A 12,945-nucleotide genomic window follows, 5' to 3' on the forward strand; every position below is an offset into this window, starting at 1 on the left:
CTTTTTGCTGCAAAATACGATGAAAAGAAATAATAGGCTATCATACAATGTAAGATAGGCTTTCCTCACTTATGATAAAGAAAATAAATGGTAATCATTTTTACCTAAAATCTTGATAAAGAGTGATTTATAAAATTAATTGACATAAAGGTAAATAGTTCATGCTTTATTTATCCTCACATTCTGGAATCAAATAGAGATTAACTTTTTTAGTGATTTCTCTGAAAATTTAATGTCTTTTTAATGAAAAATTATGTGTAGAACCAAATTTTTTAAAATAATAGAAGCACATTTTTACTTCTAAACAGACTTTTGGATGGCAAATGATGGATAAATCAAAGGCTAAATTAGTATAACTGTCTCATGTATCATTTAACAATATTAAGGTCTGGCTGTTTATTATCATCTACTGTTTTCAGTCGGGAATTTGGAAGAACTGTTTAGTAGTGTCAGCATTACAAACATTATTGATTTTAAATGCAACCACACATATGAGTATCAGTCTAATTGTGAGGTTTTTTTTTTTTTTAGCAAAAACATTCTTAATGTTGCTGCTGCCATCAAAATATCTAACTCCAGAAAAGAACTGTTTATGTTATCAAACAATAATATATATGTTATTCAATTATTTAAATTCTAATATTTAAACCAATATTTAAATAAAAAAACAATAATGATGAGCATATTTCTCAAATCCTATTTGAATATTTTCTTAACGATTGTTAAGTGTTTGTTTCAATAAACACTTTAGATTTGACCTGACAATTAGAAAAAATAGGATTAGAATATAGAGTTTATAAAGACAATTTTGAAAGGTTGGAGAGAAATCAGTCTTCTAATTATAAAGGAAACAGCATCTGAGCAAAAGCAGGGGCAGATGGAGGAAGATAAAATGGCAGATTTCAGAGACATTTGTAACACACGGGTAGAGGGGCTAGTAGAGAAAATTTTTGAGAGAAAACAAGTTCAAGCCTTTCATGCTGGTTGATTTTTGCTGTTAATTTTAGGAAAGAACATTTATGGGGGTGGGATATGTTGACAGGTATAATTTGGAGCTTGTTTTATTTGAAGTTTAGGCAACTGTAGATGGCAATTTGCAGGAATCTGGCTAGAGTACAGGAGATATTTGGGCTGATAATATGAATGTGAGGGTCATCAGCACTTGGTCACAGCTTGAAGTCGGGTGTAGTTTAAAGCTCCCTGGGAAGGACACAAAATAAAGGTTCCTGAGAAGCACCAATAGTTAAGTTCAGGCAAAGAAATAAAAAGAACTCAAGGACTCTGAGAGTCATCTACTGCTTTAGTTGACTCAAAAACAATACAAAAAGTTAAAAGGCACATCATAGTAGAAAATATTTAAAAATTTATAACATACAGTTAACATATCTAGTGTTTTTAAATTTCACTCAGTATTGAGAAGTAAAATCATAAAACAACAAATAAGAAATAGGTACTAATCAAAAATTTACAAAAGAAAAAAGTGCTAAATCAATCCTGAGAAATTATCACTAGTGATCAAATAAATGAATAGTAAAAATTAAAAGTGCCATTTGCACTCCTATATTTATGAAAGTTCATTTATTAATTTGCTTATTATAAGATTCCACATTGTTTATAAGGACAATGGTTATTCTCTAATAATGTCTATGTAACAGAATTAAAATTTACAATGCATGGCCAATGAATCATAATTTAATGAACTGACTTGGTTATTATGATTATATTTCTTAATATACATGGTTGAGGTGAACAAATGAAAAGATACAAAATAAATAAAAAGATAGCCAGAATTCTTACAGACAACCTGGCACCATTTCAGACTTCTATCTCCGAAATATCGTCACATGCTATGCATTTTCTTGGCCCTGACATGTAAATCAACAGTCTGAACACAATTTAAAGAATGCTGCCTCTCCTTCCAATACATAAACCCCAACACTGAGCACTATTATGATAAGGCAGTAATTATCTGGTGGTGACTCTGTTGGGTCCTTTCCATCATGCAGTATCAGGGGTTCATCTTTCACGTACATATACCCTTTCTGGGTATGGTTTGTTTTGCTACCCACAGAGCTCTAACTAGTATTCACAGGTTGGAATGCCTGATCCACAAACATGAACTCACACCTAACATATCATGTAACGAGAATATCCACATCATAGTAAAGGATCTGTGAGCTTATCACATACATAAGGACAGGCTGGTAAATATTTAACAACTTTCTCTTCTTGAGGGGAATTTATAACATTGCTTTGTTGTTGTTGTTCAGTTGCTAAGTCGTATCTGACTCTTTGCAATACCATGAACTGCAGCATGCCAGGCTTCCCTGTCCTTCATTATCTCAAATTCATGTCCATTGAGTCAGTAATGCTATCTAACCATCTCATCCTCTGTCACCTTCTCTTTTTGCCTTCAATCTTTCCAGAATCTGGGTCTTTTCCAATGAGTCGGCTCTTCACATCAGGTGGCCAAAGTACTGGAGCTTCAGGTTCAGCATCAGTCCTTCCAATGAATATTCATGGTTGATTTCCTTCAGCAGCGACTGGTTTGATCTTCTTGCTGTCCAAGGCACTCTTCACCAGTACCACAATTTGAAAGCATCAACCCTTCAGTGTTCAATCTTCTTCATGGTCCAACTCTCATATCCACACATGACTACTGGAGAAACCATAGGCTTGACAATAAGCATCTTTGTCGGCAAAATAATGTCTCTGCTTTGTAGTACACTAAGTTTGTCATTGCTTTTCTTGAAAGGAGCAAGCTTTTTAAAAAAATTTCATGGCTGCAGTCAGTTGTAATGATTTTGAAGCCTAAGAAAATAAAATCTGCTACTGTTTCCACTTTTTCCCCTTCTGTTTGTGATGAAGTGATGGTACCAGATGACATGATCTTAGATTTTTGGATGTTGAGTTTTAAGCCAGCTTTTACACTCTCCTCTTTCACCTTCATCCAGAGGCTCTTTAGTTCCTCTTCACTTTTGCCATTAGAGTGGTATCATCTACATATCTGAGATTGTTGGTATTTCTCTCGGTAATCTTCATTCTTCACTTCACTTTGTTCAACCTGGCATTTCACATGATGTCTCTGCATAGAAGTTAAATGCGCAGGGTGACAATATACAACCTTGAAATACTCCTTTCCCAATTTTGAACCAGTCAGTTTTTCCAAGTCCAATTCTAATTGTCATTTCTTGTCCTGAACGCAGGTTTCTCAGGAGACAGGTAAGGTGGTCTGATACTCCAACTCTTTAAGAATTTTCCACAGTTTGTTGTGATCCACATAGTCAATGAAGCAGAAAGTTTTTTTTTTTTTTTAAAGTTTCCTTGCTTTTTCTATGATACAATGGATGTTGGCAATTTGATCTCTGGTTCCTTTGCCCTTTCTAAATCTAGTTTGAACATCTGGTAGTTTTTGGTTCATATACTGTTGAAGTCTGTATTGAAGAATTTTGAGCCTAACCTTACTAGCATGCAAAATGCGTGCAATTGTCCAGTAGTTTGAATATTCTTTGGCAGTGCCCTTCTTTTGGATTGAAATGAAAACTGACTTTTTCCAGTCCTGTAACCACTGCTGAGTTTTCCACATTTTCTAGCATATTGAGTGCAACAATTTAACAGCATCATCTTTTAGGATTTGAAATAGCTCATCTGGAATTCCATCACCCCGACTAGCTTTGTTCATAGTAATGCTTCCTAAGGTCCACTTGACTTCATACTCCAGGATGTCTGGCTCTAGGTGAGTGACCACACAATTGTGGTTAACTGGGTCATTAAGACTATTTTTGTATAGTTCTTCTATGTATTCTTCCCACCTTTTCTTAATCTCTTCTACTTCTGTCAGGTCCATACCATTTCTGTCCTTTATTGAGCCCATCTTTCCATGAAATGTTCCCTTGGTATCTCCCATTTTCTTGAAGAGATCTCTAGTCTTTTTTATTCTATTGTTTTCCTGTTTCTTTGTATTGTTCATTTAAGAAGGCTTTCTTATCTCTCTGTGCTATTCTCTGGAACTTTGTATTCAGTTGGTTATATCTTTCCCTTTCTCCTTTGCCTTTCACTTCTCTTTTCTTGAGCTATTTTAAGCCTCATCAGACAACCACTTTGCCTTTTTGCATTTCTTTTTCTTGGGAATGGTCTGATCACCGCCTCCTGTACAATGTTATGAACTTTCAACCACAGTTCTTCAGGCACTCTCTCTATCAGATCTAATCCTTTGAATCTACTCGTCACTTCCACTGTTTAATTGTAAGGGATTTGATTTAGGTCATACCTGGGTGTTCTTTGGAAGGAATGATGCTAAAGCTGAAACTCTAGTACTCTGGCCACCTCATGCAAAGAGTTGACTCTTTGCAAAAGACTCTGATGCTGGGAGGGATTCGGGGCAGGAGGAGAAGGGGACAACAGAGCATGAGATGGCTGGATGGCATCACTGACTCGATGGACTTGAGTTTGAGTGAACTCCGGGAGATGGTGATGGACAGGAGGCCTGGTGTGCTGCAATTCATAGGGTCACAAAGAGTCAGACACGACTAAGCAACTGAACTGAACTGGGACTGGAACTTCACTGTTGCTCAGATAATAAAGAATCTGCCTGCAATGCAGGAGACCAGGTTCAGTACCTGGGTCGGGAAGATCCTCTGGAGAAGGGAATGGCAACCTACTCTAGTATTCTTGCCTGGGGATTCCAGGCAAGAGCCTGGACAGAAGAGCCTGGCAGGCTACAGTCTGTGGGATCACAAAGAGTCAGACATGATTGAGCGACTAACACTCCAAACTCCCGAATGGCCTAGTGGTTTCCCCTACTTTTTAAAATTTAAGTCTGAATTTTGCATAAAGAGCTCAAGATCTGAGCCACAATAAGCTGCAGGTCTTGTTTTTACTGACTGTATAGAGCTTCTCCATCTTGGCCTGCAAAGAATATAATGAATCAAATATTTTCGTACTTATCTGATATAAACACTCCCTCTATGTCAGCTGCAAGCTACCAACACCATCTCATTCAGGTGGAAATGTTCTGAAAATTCTCTGTTATGTGCCGGTTCCAGTAACCACTATACACAGTTCATTATCCAGAAGCAACAAACCTCACAGAATGCTGGAAGACTTTTAAAGGTACCAGTGAAGCACAAACATGGAGGCAACATTTTGATAGGATTAGGTGTCACTATTCGGGATGCAGTTTTATGTATTGAATCAGAAATTTCTACATTGTTCTTTATTCCCAGTGACTCTTGTCAGGTGACAACAGGTTATAGATGTGACCCAGGGCACTCTGCACTACCTGTGACCAGGTACAAGCACAAGAGAAGAGGTGTCTTTCACCATGATGGCCAAGGTTATTGATTCTGAAGAGCAGGAAGTATCTGAACTGCTTTCACACAGTTGGGGCAAGGAGAAATTTGTGTGGACCCGAGGTAAAACTCTAAGGGGCTCTCTTGTTACTTCTTTATAACAACTGTGAACAGAAAATGCTTGCCTCCAAGAATGAAAGATTGATTCAGTCTACCAGTTAAGCCACCATGATTTTCCAGGTTGTTGGTGATGGGAAGTCAGAATGGATGCTGGAGGAGGGAGAGGTTAAGAACTATATGAGGTCCTGAGATCAGCTGAGGGGCTACAGTTTTGTTCGTAATTGGCCTTTTCTGAATTTTCCTTCAGAAAAAAAAGCCTACAGAATCATGGAACAGACGCTTCTAGAACTTGCGTAGAAAAGTTGCTTTGTGTTGCAAAAAATGTGGAGCATGGCAACCACAAAAATCTGTCTCACATATCTTCATCTGCGGGCATGGTAACTGACCTATAGATCTTAACCCTAACACTTCTAAAATTCATCATCATGTTTATACCAAGGCCATGGTTTGTATAGATTGAAAGTGAAAGTTGCTCAGTCATGTTTAACTCTTTGTGATCCTTTGGATTATATAGTCCATGAAATTCTCTAGGCCAGAATACTGGAGTGGCTTTCCCTTCTCCAGGGGCTCTTCCTAACCCAGGGATTGAACACAGGTCTCCTGGATTACAGGCAGATTCTTTACCAGATGAGCTACAAGGGAAGCCCAAGAATACTGGAATGGGGAGTGTATCCCTTCTCCAACAGATCTTCCTGACCCAAGAATCAAACCAGCATCTCCTGCATTGCAGGCGGGTTTTTTATTTTTATTTTTATTTTTATTTTTTTACCAACTGAGCTATCAGGAAAGCCCTTGTATAGATTACTCCCAGTCAATTACTGAATATGGTACTGATAAGATAGACACATTCCTATGAGACTCCTACAACAGCCGATGTTGGCTTGGGGACTCCTTGGCAGCCTTAGCAACCTCTCTTAGAAGTACACTTTGGTCTCAGATGTTGGCCTGCACCATCCTTTATCTGATCTCTATCTGGGAGCAGATTTGCATCACGTCTGACATCTCTCCCAGCTTCCTCTCATCCCTTCCTCTTTTTCCTCACAAGCATTCCCTTTAATAATACAATGTATATGGAATTCCCTCTTGACATAGGCTTCTTGGAGGATCTAAACTAGTGCAGGCATTATATCATAGATTGTTGTTGTTCAGTTGCCAAGTTGTCTCTGACTCTTTGCAATCCCATGGACTGCAGCACACCAGGCTTCCCTGTCCCTTACAAACTCCTGGAGTTTGCCCAAGTTTATGTCCACTGAACTGGGGATATCATAGGTACTAAGATGCAAAATATATGTATATTATCTGCACTCATTTTTAACACATATCTGCAAAATAAGAATTAATACACATTTTATAAGTGAAACATGTGACATTCCAGAAGGTTAACCACTGCACACATTCATACAAGTAACAAGTTGCTATGGGAAGACTCACATCTAAGTCTCTCTGGCATGCAATTATGTAGATCTTTCTATCTAAGCACTGAGTCACTCTACTGAAACGAGAAATTATTACCTCCCCAGAAAATAATTTGGGACAGGTATGGATATTACTGGGACTTCCCTGGTGGCTCAGACGGTAAAGCATCTGCCTACAATGCGGGAGACCCGGGTTCAATCCCTGGGTCGGGAAAAGTCAGACTTCTTCCACCATAAGAAAAAAATTAATATCTAGAATTAAAATGAGCTATTTTGAAAGATAGTGCATTCTTCATCACAGGAGATGTGAAAGTTTAGGCTGGATAAGTGAGTGGTAGGAAATTGGTAGGGAAATTTCAAGCATCAGCATGAGCTCTGAAGAATTAGGTTCTACATAGACTGTGAATGCTTATGTTGCTTGGTATTTACTCGAACCTTCACAGATGAGTCCTTGATAGATACGAAGCTCCTCCAAAGTGACTGGAGTTTAATAATATATTCCTAGAAATTATCTCAAATGCCATAGAAATAGTTTCATATAGACTAATTTTTTCCCTAGTATTTTTTCCCTGTTTCCAATAGCTATTTAAAAAGTATCAAGTATGTCTTTTTCTTCGTACATCAATTTTAGAGAATTCCAGAGATTAGAAAGATCTTAGAAATCTTCTGCTCAAGTCCATTTCCTTTATAATCACTGAAGCTGACCAAGAGTTATCGAATCAAAGATTATTCTATCCTTTCAATTTTAGATTTTTGTTTTAGTTATTTTTAAGAAGCAAGGTATAGAAATTTTAGACTGATATTTGTTTATGTCTCACTTTTTCCCAAAGGGTAAGAATTTCCATGAAGTTACCTACCAGTCCCTAACTAATTACTTGCATCCAATGGCAGCATTATCCTTAGACCAATAATCATTTGTCCAGTAGACTCATTGAGAACAAGAATAATTTTCTCAAATCATTGGTAATTTGTCAAATCTTGGTAATTTGGAGTATTTGGGTGAGAACTAAACTCCTAATACTTAATACTTCAGTTAATTACAGTGTGCTGTATGTTACCATAAACTGTTCTTTTTTGTTTTGCCATTAAAAACTTCAGCAATGCTATGTACATATACACACATCATTCTATCCCATCAGGAGCTGAAACAAACAAACAAAAAAATTGAAAGAGAAAGGCAGGCACATCTAGTACAAGGTGAGTGCACATCCTTTTGGAGTCAAAGATATTTGCCATCTTAAAGGTATGATTTAGGCTAACAGAAATGGCATTAGAAATCTGAATGAGAGAATAGCATTGGAACATGTATATTACCATATGTAAAATAGATGACCAGTGCAAGTTTGATGCATGAAGCAGGGCACTCAAAGTTGGTGCCCTGGGACAACCCAGAGTTTGGGGTGGGAAGGGAGGTGGGAGAGGGGTTCAGGATGGTGGGACAAACGTGCACCCATGGCTGATTCATGTTGATATATGGCAAAAAACACCACAATATTTTAAGGCAATTAGCCTCCAATTAAAATAATTAATTAAAAATTAAAAAAAAAAACTTGAATGCTTAAAAAATTTTAAAAATGTATTGCTTAAATAAGTTTTTAAAACACTTTATAACTTATGCACTTAGTATACACTAGGTATTCATTTTGTTTTTCAGTCGCTAATTCATGTCCAACTCTTTGCAACCCCATGGATTTCAGCACTCCAGGATTCCCTGTCCTTCATTAACTCCCTGAGTTTGCTCAGACTCATGTCCATTGAGTTGATGTGGCCATCCAACCATCTCATACTCTTTTGCCCCCTTCTCCTCTTGCCTTCTATCTCTCCCAGTATCAGGGTCTTTCCCAATGAGTAAAAGAGATTGTCACTAAATATAAAAATGCAACACATGTCCTCTTATTTTGTTTCTTTTTGGGTTCTGAAAAATGTTGACATTTAAAATGTTTGTTGTAAGTAAGGAAGCTTCTAGTGACAACAGGATATAATCTTGGCTTCCCAAACTTGAATCAGAGTTCATGGTCTGATATTTACCTAAAATCATATTCATCATCTTAGTTGATTTTTATTATATGTTGTTATGGCTTTTCTCTGTGATGATGGAGGCAATCCTAAATCAAAAGAAACCTACTGCAGCATTCTGTCTCCCTGACACAGCAGAAGGGCTCCTCTGAGAGAGTTATATTATTCTGCATGTCTTGGTAATGTAACATTTTCATGGTAGCAAAGCCCTTTTAGGATCAGACAATATCTAGAATGCAGAGATGATAGAAAAGATCATTTAAAACTGACAAATGAGTACTTTTATTTTGCTTTCTGAGAAACATTTTTCAAAAGAAATATTCAGTGATCATGATTTTCAAATACAGTAGATCTGTCATGTTTCTTGGATATAAATTTTGATAAGAAATTGAGGCATACCAAACGTAATATTTAGCTTGCTGATAAAATGCAAAACATGTGTTGGACATTCTATTAAAGGCAGACATTTTAGAAAGATCTTTAATTGTATAGTAATTTTCTGTAGGTTCTTAGAAAACCCAACCAAAGCCAAAATATTAGCTTTTATTTTTATTGTATTCTGGAAATATTACATTAGCACTTCCTTGTATCTTTGAAATAGTTTTAAATTAAGTTATCTGAAAAACTATCAAGACTCTCTAATGGCTGAAAACAGGAAAAATATTCATTCCCAATCCTTCACATCTCTTTGTTTCTATGTCCTTTTCCATGTAAATTTAGATTGTCCATTCACAATAAGCTGATTATGGGAACTGGACTGATCCTCTGGTTACGGGATTGGACAATGGAATGTGCAGGCTGAAGTGCAATTGGGTTTATTTTCACCCTTCAGTCACATGGCAAATGAGCTCATATCTAGGCTAGCCTGCTGATAGAAGATGAGGGCCATGTGGAACAGAGCCAAGGTGTACCAGTATATATCAACCAGTCCACATGAGCATGAGCATGAGCAAGCCCGGTCCAGATTAGCAGAAACACATATGAGCTTTCACTTAACATTATATTCTACTTTGATTTATCATATTTGTGACAGATAAAGCTATGTCAGACAAAATGGTCAATAATGTGAATAATAATGCTACATATATTATACACATATTTCAGTTCAGTTCAGTTCAGTCGCTCAGTCGTGTCCGACTCTTTGTGACCCCATGAACTGCAGCACGCCAGGCCTCCCTGTCCATCACCAACTCATGGAGTCCACCCAAACCTATGTCCATTGAGTCAGTGATGCCATCCAACCACCTCATCCTCTGTCATCCCATTCTCCTCCTGCCCTCAATCTTTCCCAGCATCAGGGTGTTTTCAAATGAATCAGCTCTTTGCATCAGGTGGCCGAAGTATGGGGGTTTCAGCCTCAACATCAGTCCTTTCAATGAACACCCAGGACTGGTCTCCTTTAGGATGGACTGGTTGGATCTCCTTGCAGTCAAGGGACTCACAAGAGTCTTCTCCAACACCACAGTTCAAATGCATCAATTCTTTGCTGCTCAGCTTTCTTTATAGGCCAACTCTCACATCCATACATGACCACTGGAAAAACCATAGCTTTGACTAGATGGACCCTTGTTTGCAAAGTAATGTCTCTGCCTTTTTTTTTTTTTTTTTAGAGATCAATTTATATTTTATTGCAAGTCAGGCAGGCATTTTAGAGATATAATACATAGATAATGTCTTTTGGATGGAAAATGCACAAACAGGTACCCACACAGAGAAGGTCATGCATACATATACATAGTTGTATTGATGTACATATACATAGAAAAATACACATAAATTCAGCAGCAACAGTAATGCACAATAGTTATTAAAAATCATGCACTGAAGTATTAATATGCTGTCTAGGTTTGTCATAACTTTCCTTCCAAGGAGTAAGCGTCTTTTAGTTTCATGGCTGCAGTCACCATCTGCAGTGATTTTGGAGCCCCGAAAAATAAAGTCTGACACTGTTTCCACTGTCTCTCCATCTATTTCCCATGAAATGATGGGGCCGGATGCCATGATCTTAATTTTCTGAATGTTGACATATTTGGGAAGGACTAAAAATAATTTCGAGTGACAAATCAGAATTAAATATATCTCAAGAGTGAGAAGGAGTTATACCACCAAATAGGGATAAATGTTTTCCTCGAGAGAAGGGAGCAGCCTTACTGGCATGACAGAATGAAATACTTTCATAAAGACTAAAGGAAACAGTGGCATTGAAATGAGCCTTGAGAGGTCTGAAGCCAAACCATATGTTTCAAGTTAGCATTAGGCATTTATCTGGAGAGTGTAGCAAATAGCAAAATAGGTCTGGTCTCTGTCTAGACTAGATTAATCCATAGTAATTATTACATACTGAATTGAATATTTTATATTCAATTAGAAGACTGATTCAATTGGAAACAGTGTGGAGGTTAGGTATAAAATTTTGGAGAGCCAAGCTGAAATTTCTGGCATAACTTGTCATATTTTTGTGGCCTAAAGAAAGTCATTTAATCTCTCCAGTGTATTAACTGGGAAATGGATAATATCCCTCTGATGGATAGCTAGACATGCAATGATTTCATCACTTTGGCCACAGTCCTGGCCCTAAAATCATAAAGTTGATGACAGTAGATTATATTTTCTCTTAAATTTAGAGAAACATAAAAGTCAGCATCCCTTCTTTGCTTGACTAAGTCAAGCAAACAAGGCACAAAGAAAACTAGTTGTAGCAGCTGTAGATGATAAAAAGAAAGGGAGAATCATGGCCTTGCAGTATGCTTGTGAGAGGCAGGAATCAATCAGCTTAATTTCCTATTGCTATCCAAGAATAATGCTGTTAAATATTTCTTGGGAAAGCCAAAGGGCAACCTTGGCTTCTCATCTAGGGAATCTGAAGGAGGCAGGGGGGCTAGGGCAGCAATGAAGAGGGATTCTTTACCAGCTGAGCCAATAGGGAAGCCCAAGAATACTAGAATGGGTAGTCTATCCCTTCTCCAGCAGATCTTCCTGACCCAGGAATTGAACCGTGTTCTCCTGCATTCAGGCAGATTCTTTACCAGCTGAACTACCATGGACAGCCCAGGACAGCCTGCAATAGTATCTAAAAGAGGGGACACTGGTAGAACAACCAACAAGAATGTGCTATCCTCTGGTGAAGCAGACATGTGTGAGGCATCATAAGAAGCTGTGAGGTGGGGAGCAGGCAGTAAGTGTGGGAATTCTCGGACATCAGCTGGAATACAAGGATCTCTCAGAGAGGAAGGCAAAAATCTGACAATTCTTCCTTCCCAATCATGCTACCTGGTGTCAGGCTGACCCTGTCGTTATAGAATACACTTTGAAGTGGATGTAGGATTGACTCTGATTTGGACTGGACTTGGATTTTTTATTATCTGAAAGCGAATCTTAATTACTAGCATGGTACTGCTGATTCTCGGCCTTTTGGCTGAGGTGGTAGACGGTAAAGTGTCTGTCTATGATGTGGAAGACTCGGGTTCAATCCCTGGGTCGGGAAGATTCCTTGGAGAAGGAAATGGCAATCCACTCCAGTACTATTGCCTGGAAAATCCCATGAACAGAGGAGCCTGGTAGGCTACAGTCCATGGGGTCACAAAGAGTTGGACACGACTAAGTGACTTCACGTTCACTGCTGATTCACCAAAATGCAGCTGGAGAGCTACAGTACCTGTGCAATAATCCCTAAACGCATAGGAGAGGGAGACTTTAGAGAGCATGGATGAAAGAAATAATTGGGGACAAAAAGAAATGTTTTAAATCATCATGGTGATTTATTGAGTTAAGCTTGTTCATTATACTGTTTTTTTCTACAAAGAAGTAATGAGCTATTTGTTAAATCATTTAAAACAGTATATGGCATACAGTATTGTTTTTGTTTTTGATACAGTAAGGACTTAATACACGTTAGCTTTTATAATTGTTTATTTGAATAAAAATATCAAATTTCAATGTGATTCAAAATAGAAAGGGTTGTACTGAATAATAACAATGGAAAATTACAAAGGCAAAGACCAGAGAGTCATGTGTCAAGCATCATTCTGAACCTGAATAGAAGATTCTTTTCTGGGGTCTTTAATTCCAGGATTCTAAGCTTGAATTATTTCTCCATATGGGAA

The 12,945-nt window shown here is 37.7% G+C and overlaps 1 protein-coding gene across 1 annotated transcript in view; it reads right to left on the reverse strand.

Annotated features, from left to right (window-relative positions):
- Nucleotides 1-12,945, reverse strand: part of LOC120861595 (ephrin type-A receptor 5) — a 58,089-nt gene that overhangs the window by 18,162 nt on the left and 26,982 nt on the right. The gene's annotated exons all lie outside the window — the stretch shown is intronic.

Source organism: Oryx dammah, unplaced genomic scaffold, assembly GCF_014754425.2.
Source record: "Oryx dammah isolate SB20612 unplaced genomic scaffold, SCBI_Odam_1.1 HiC_scaffold_3, whole genome shotgun sequence".
Classification (NCBI taxonomy): domain Eukaryota; kingdom Metazoa; phylum Chordata; class Mammalia; order Artiodactyla; family Bovidae; genus Oryx; species Oryx dammah.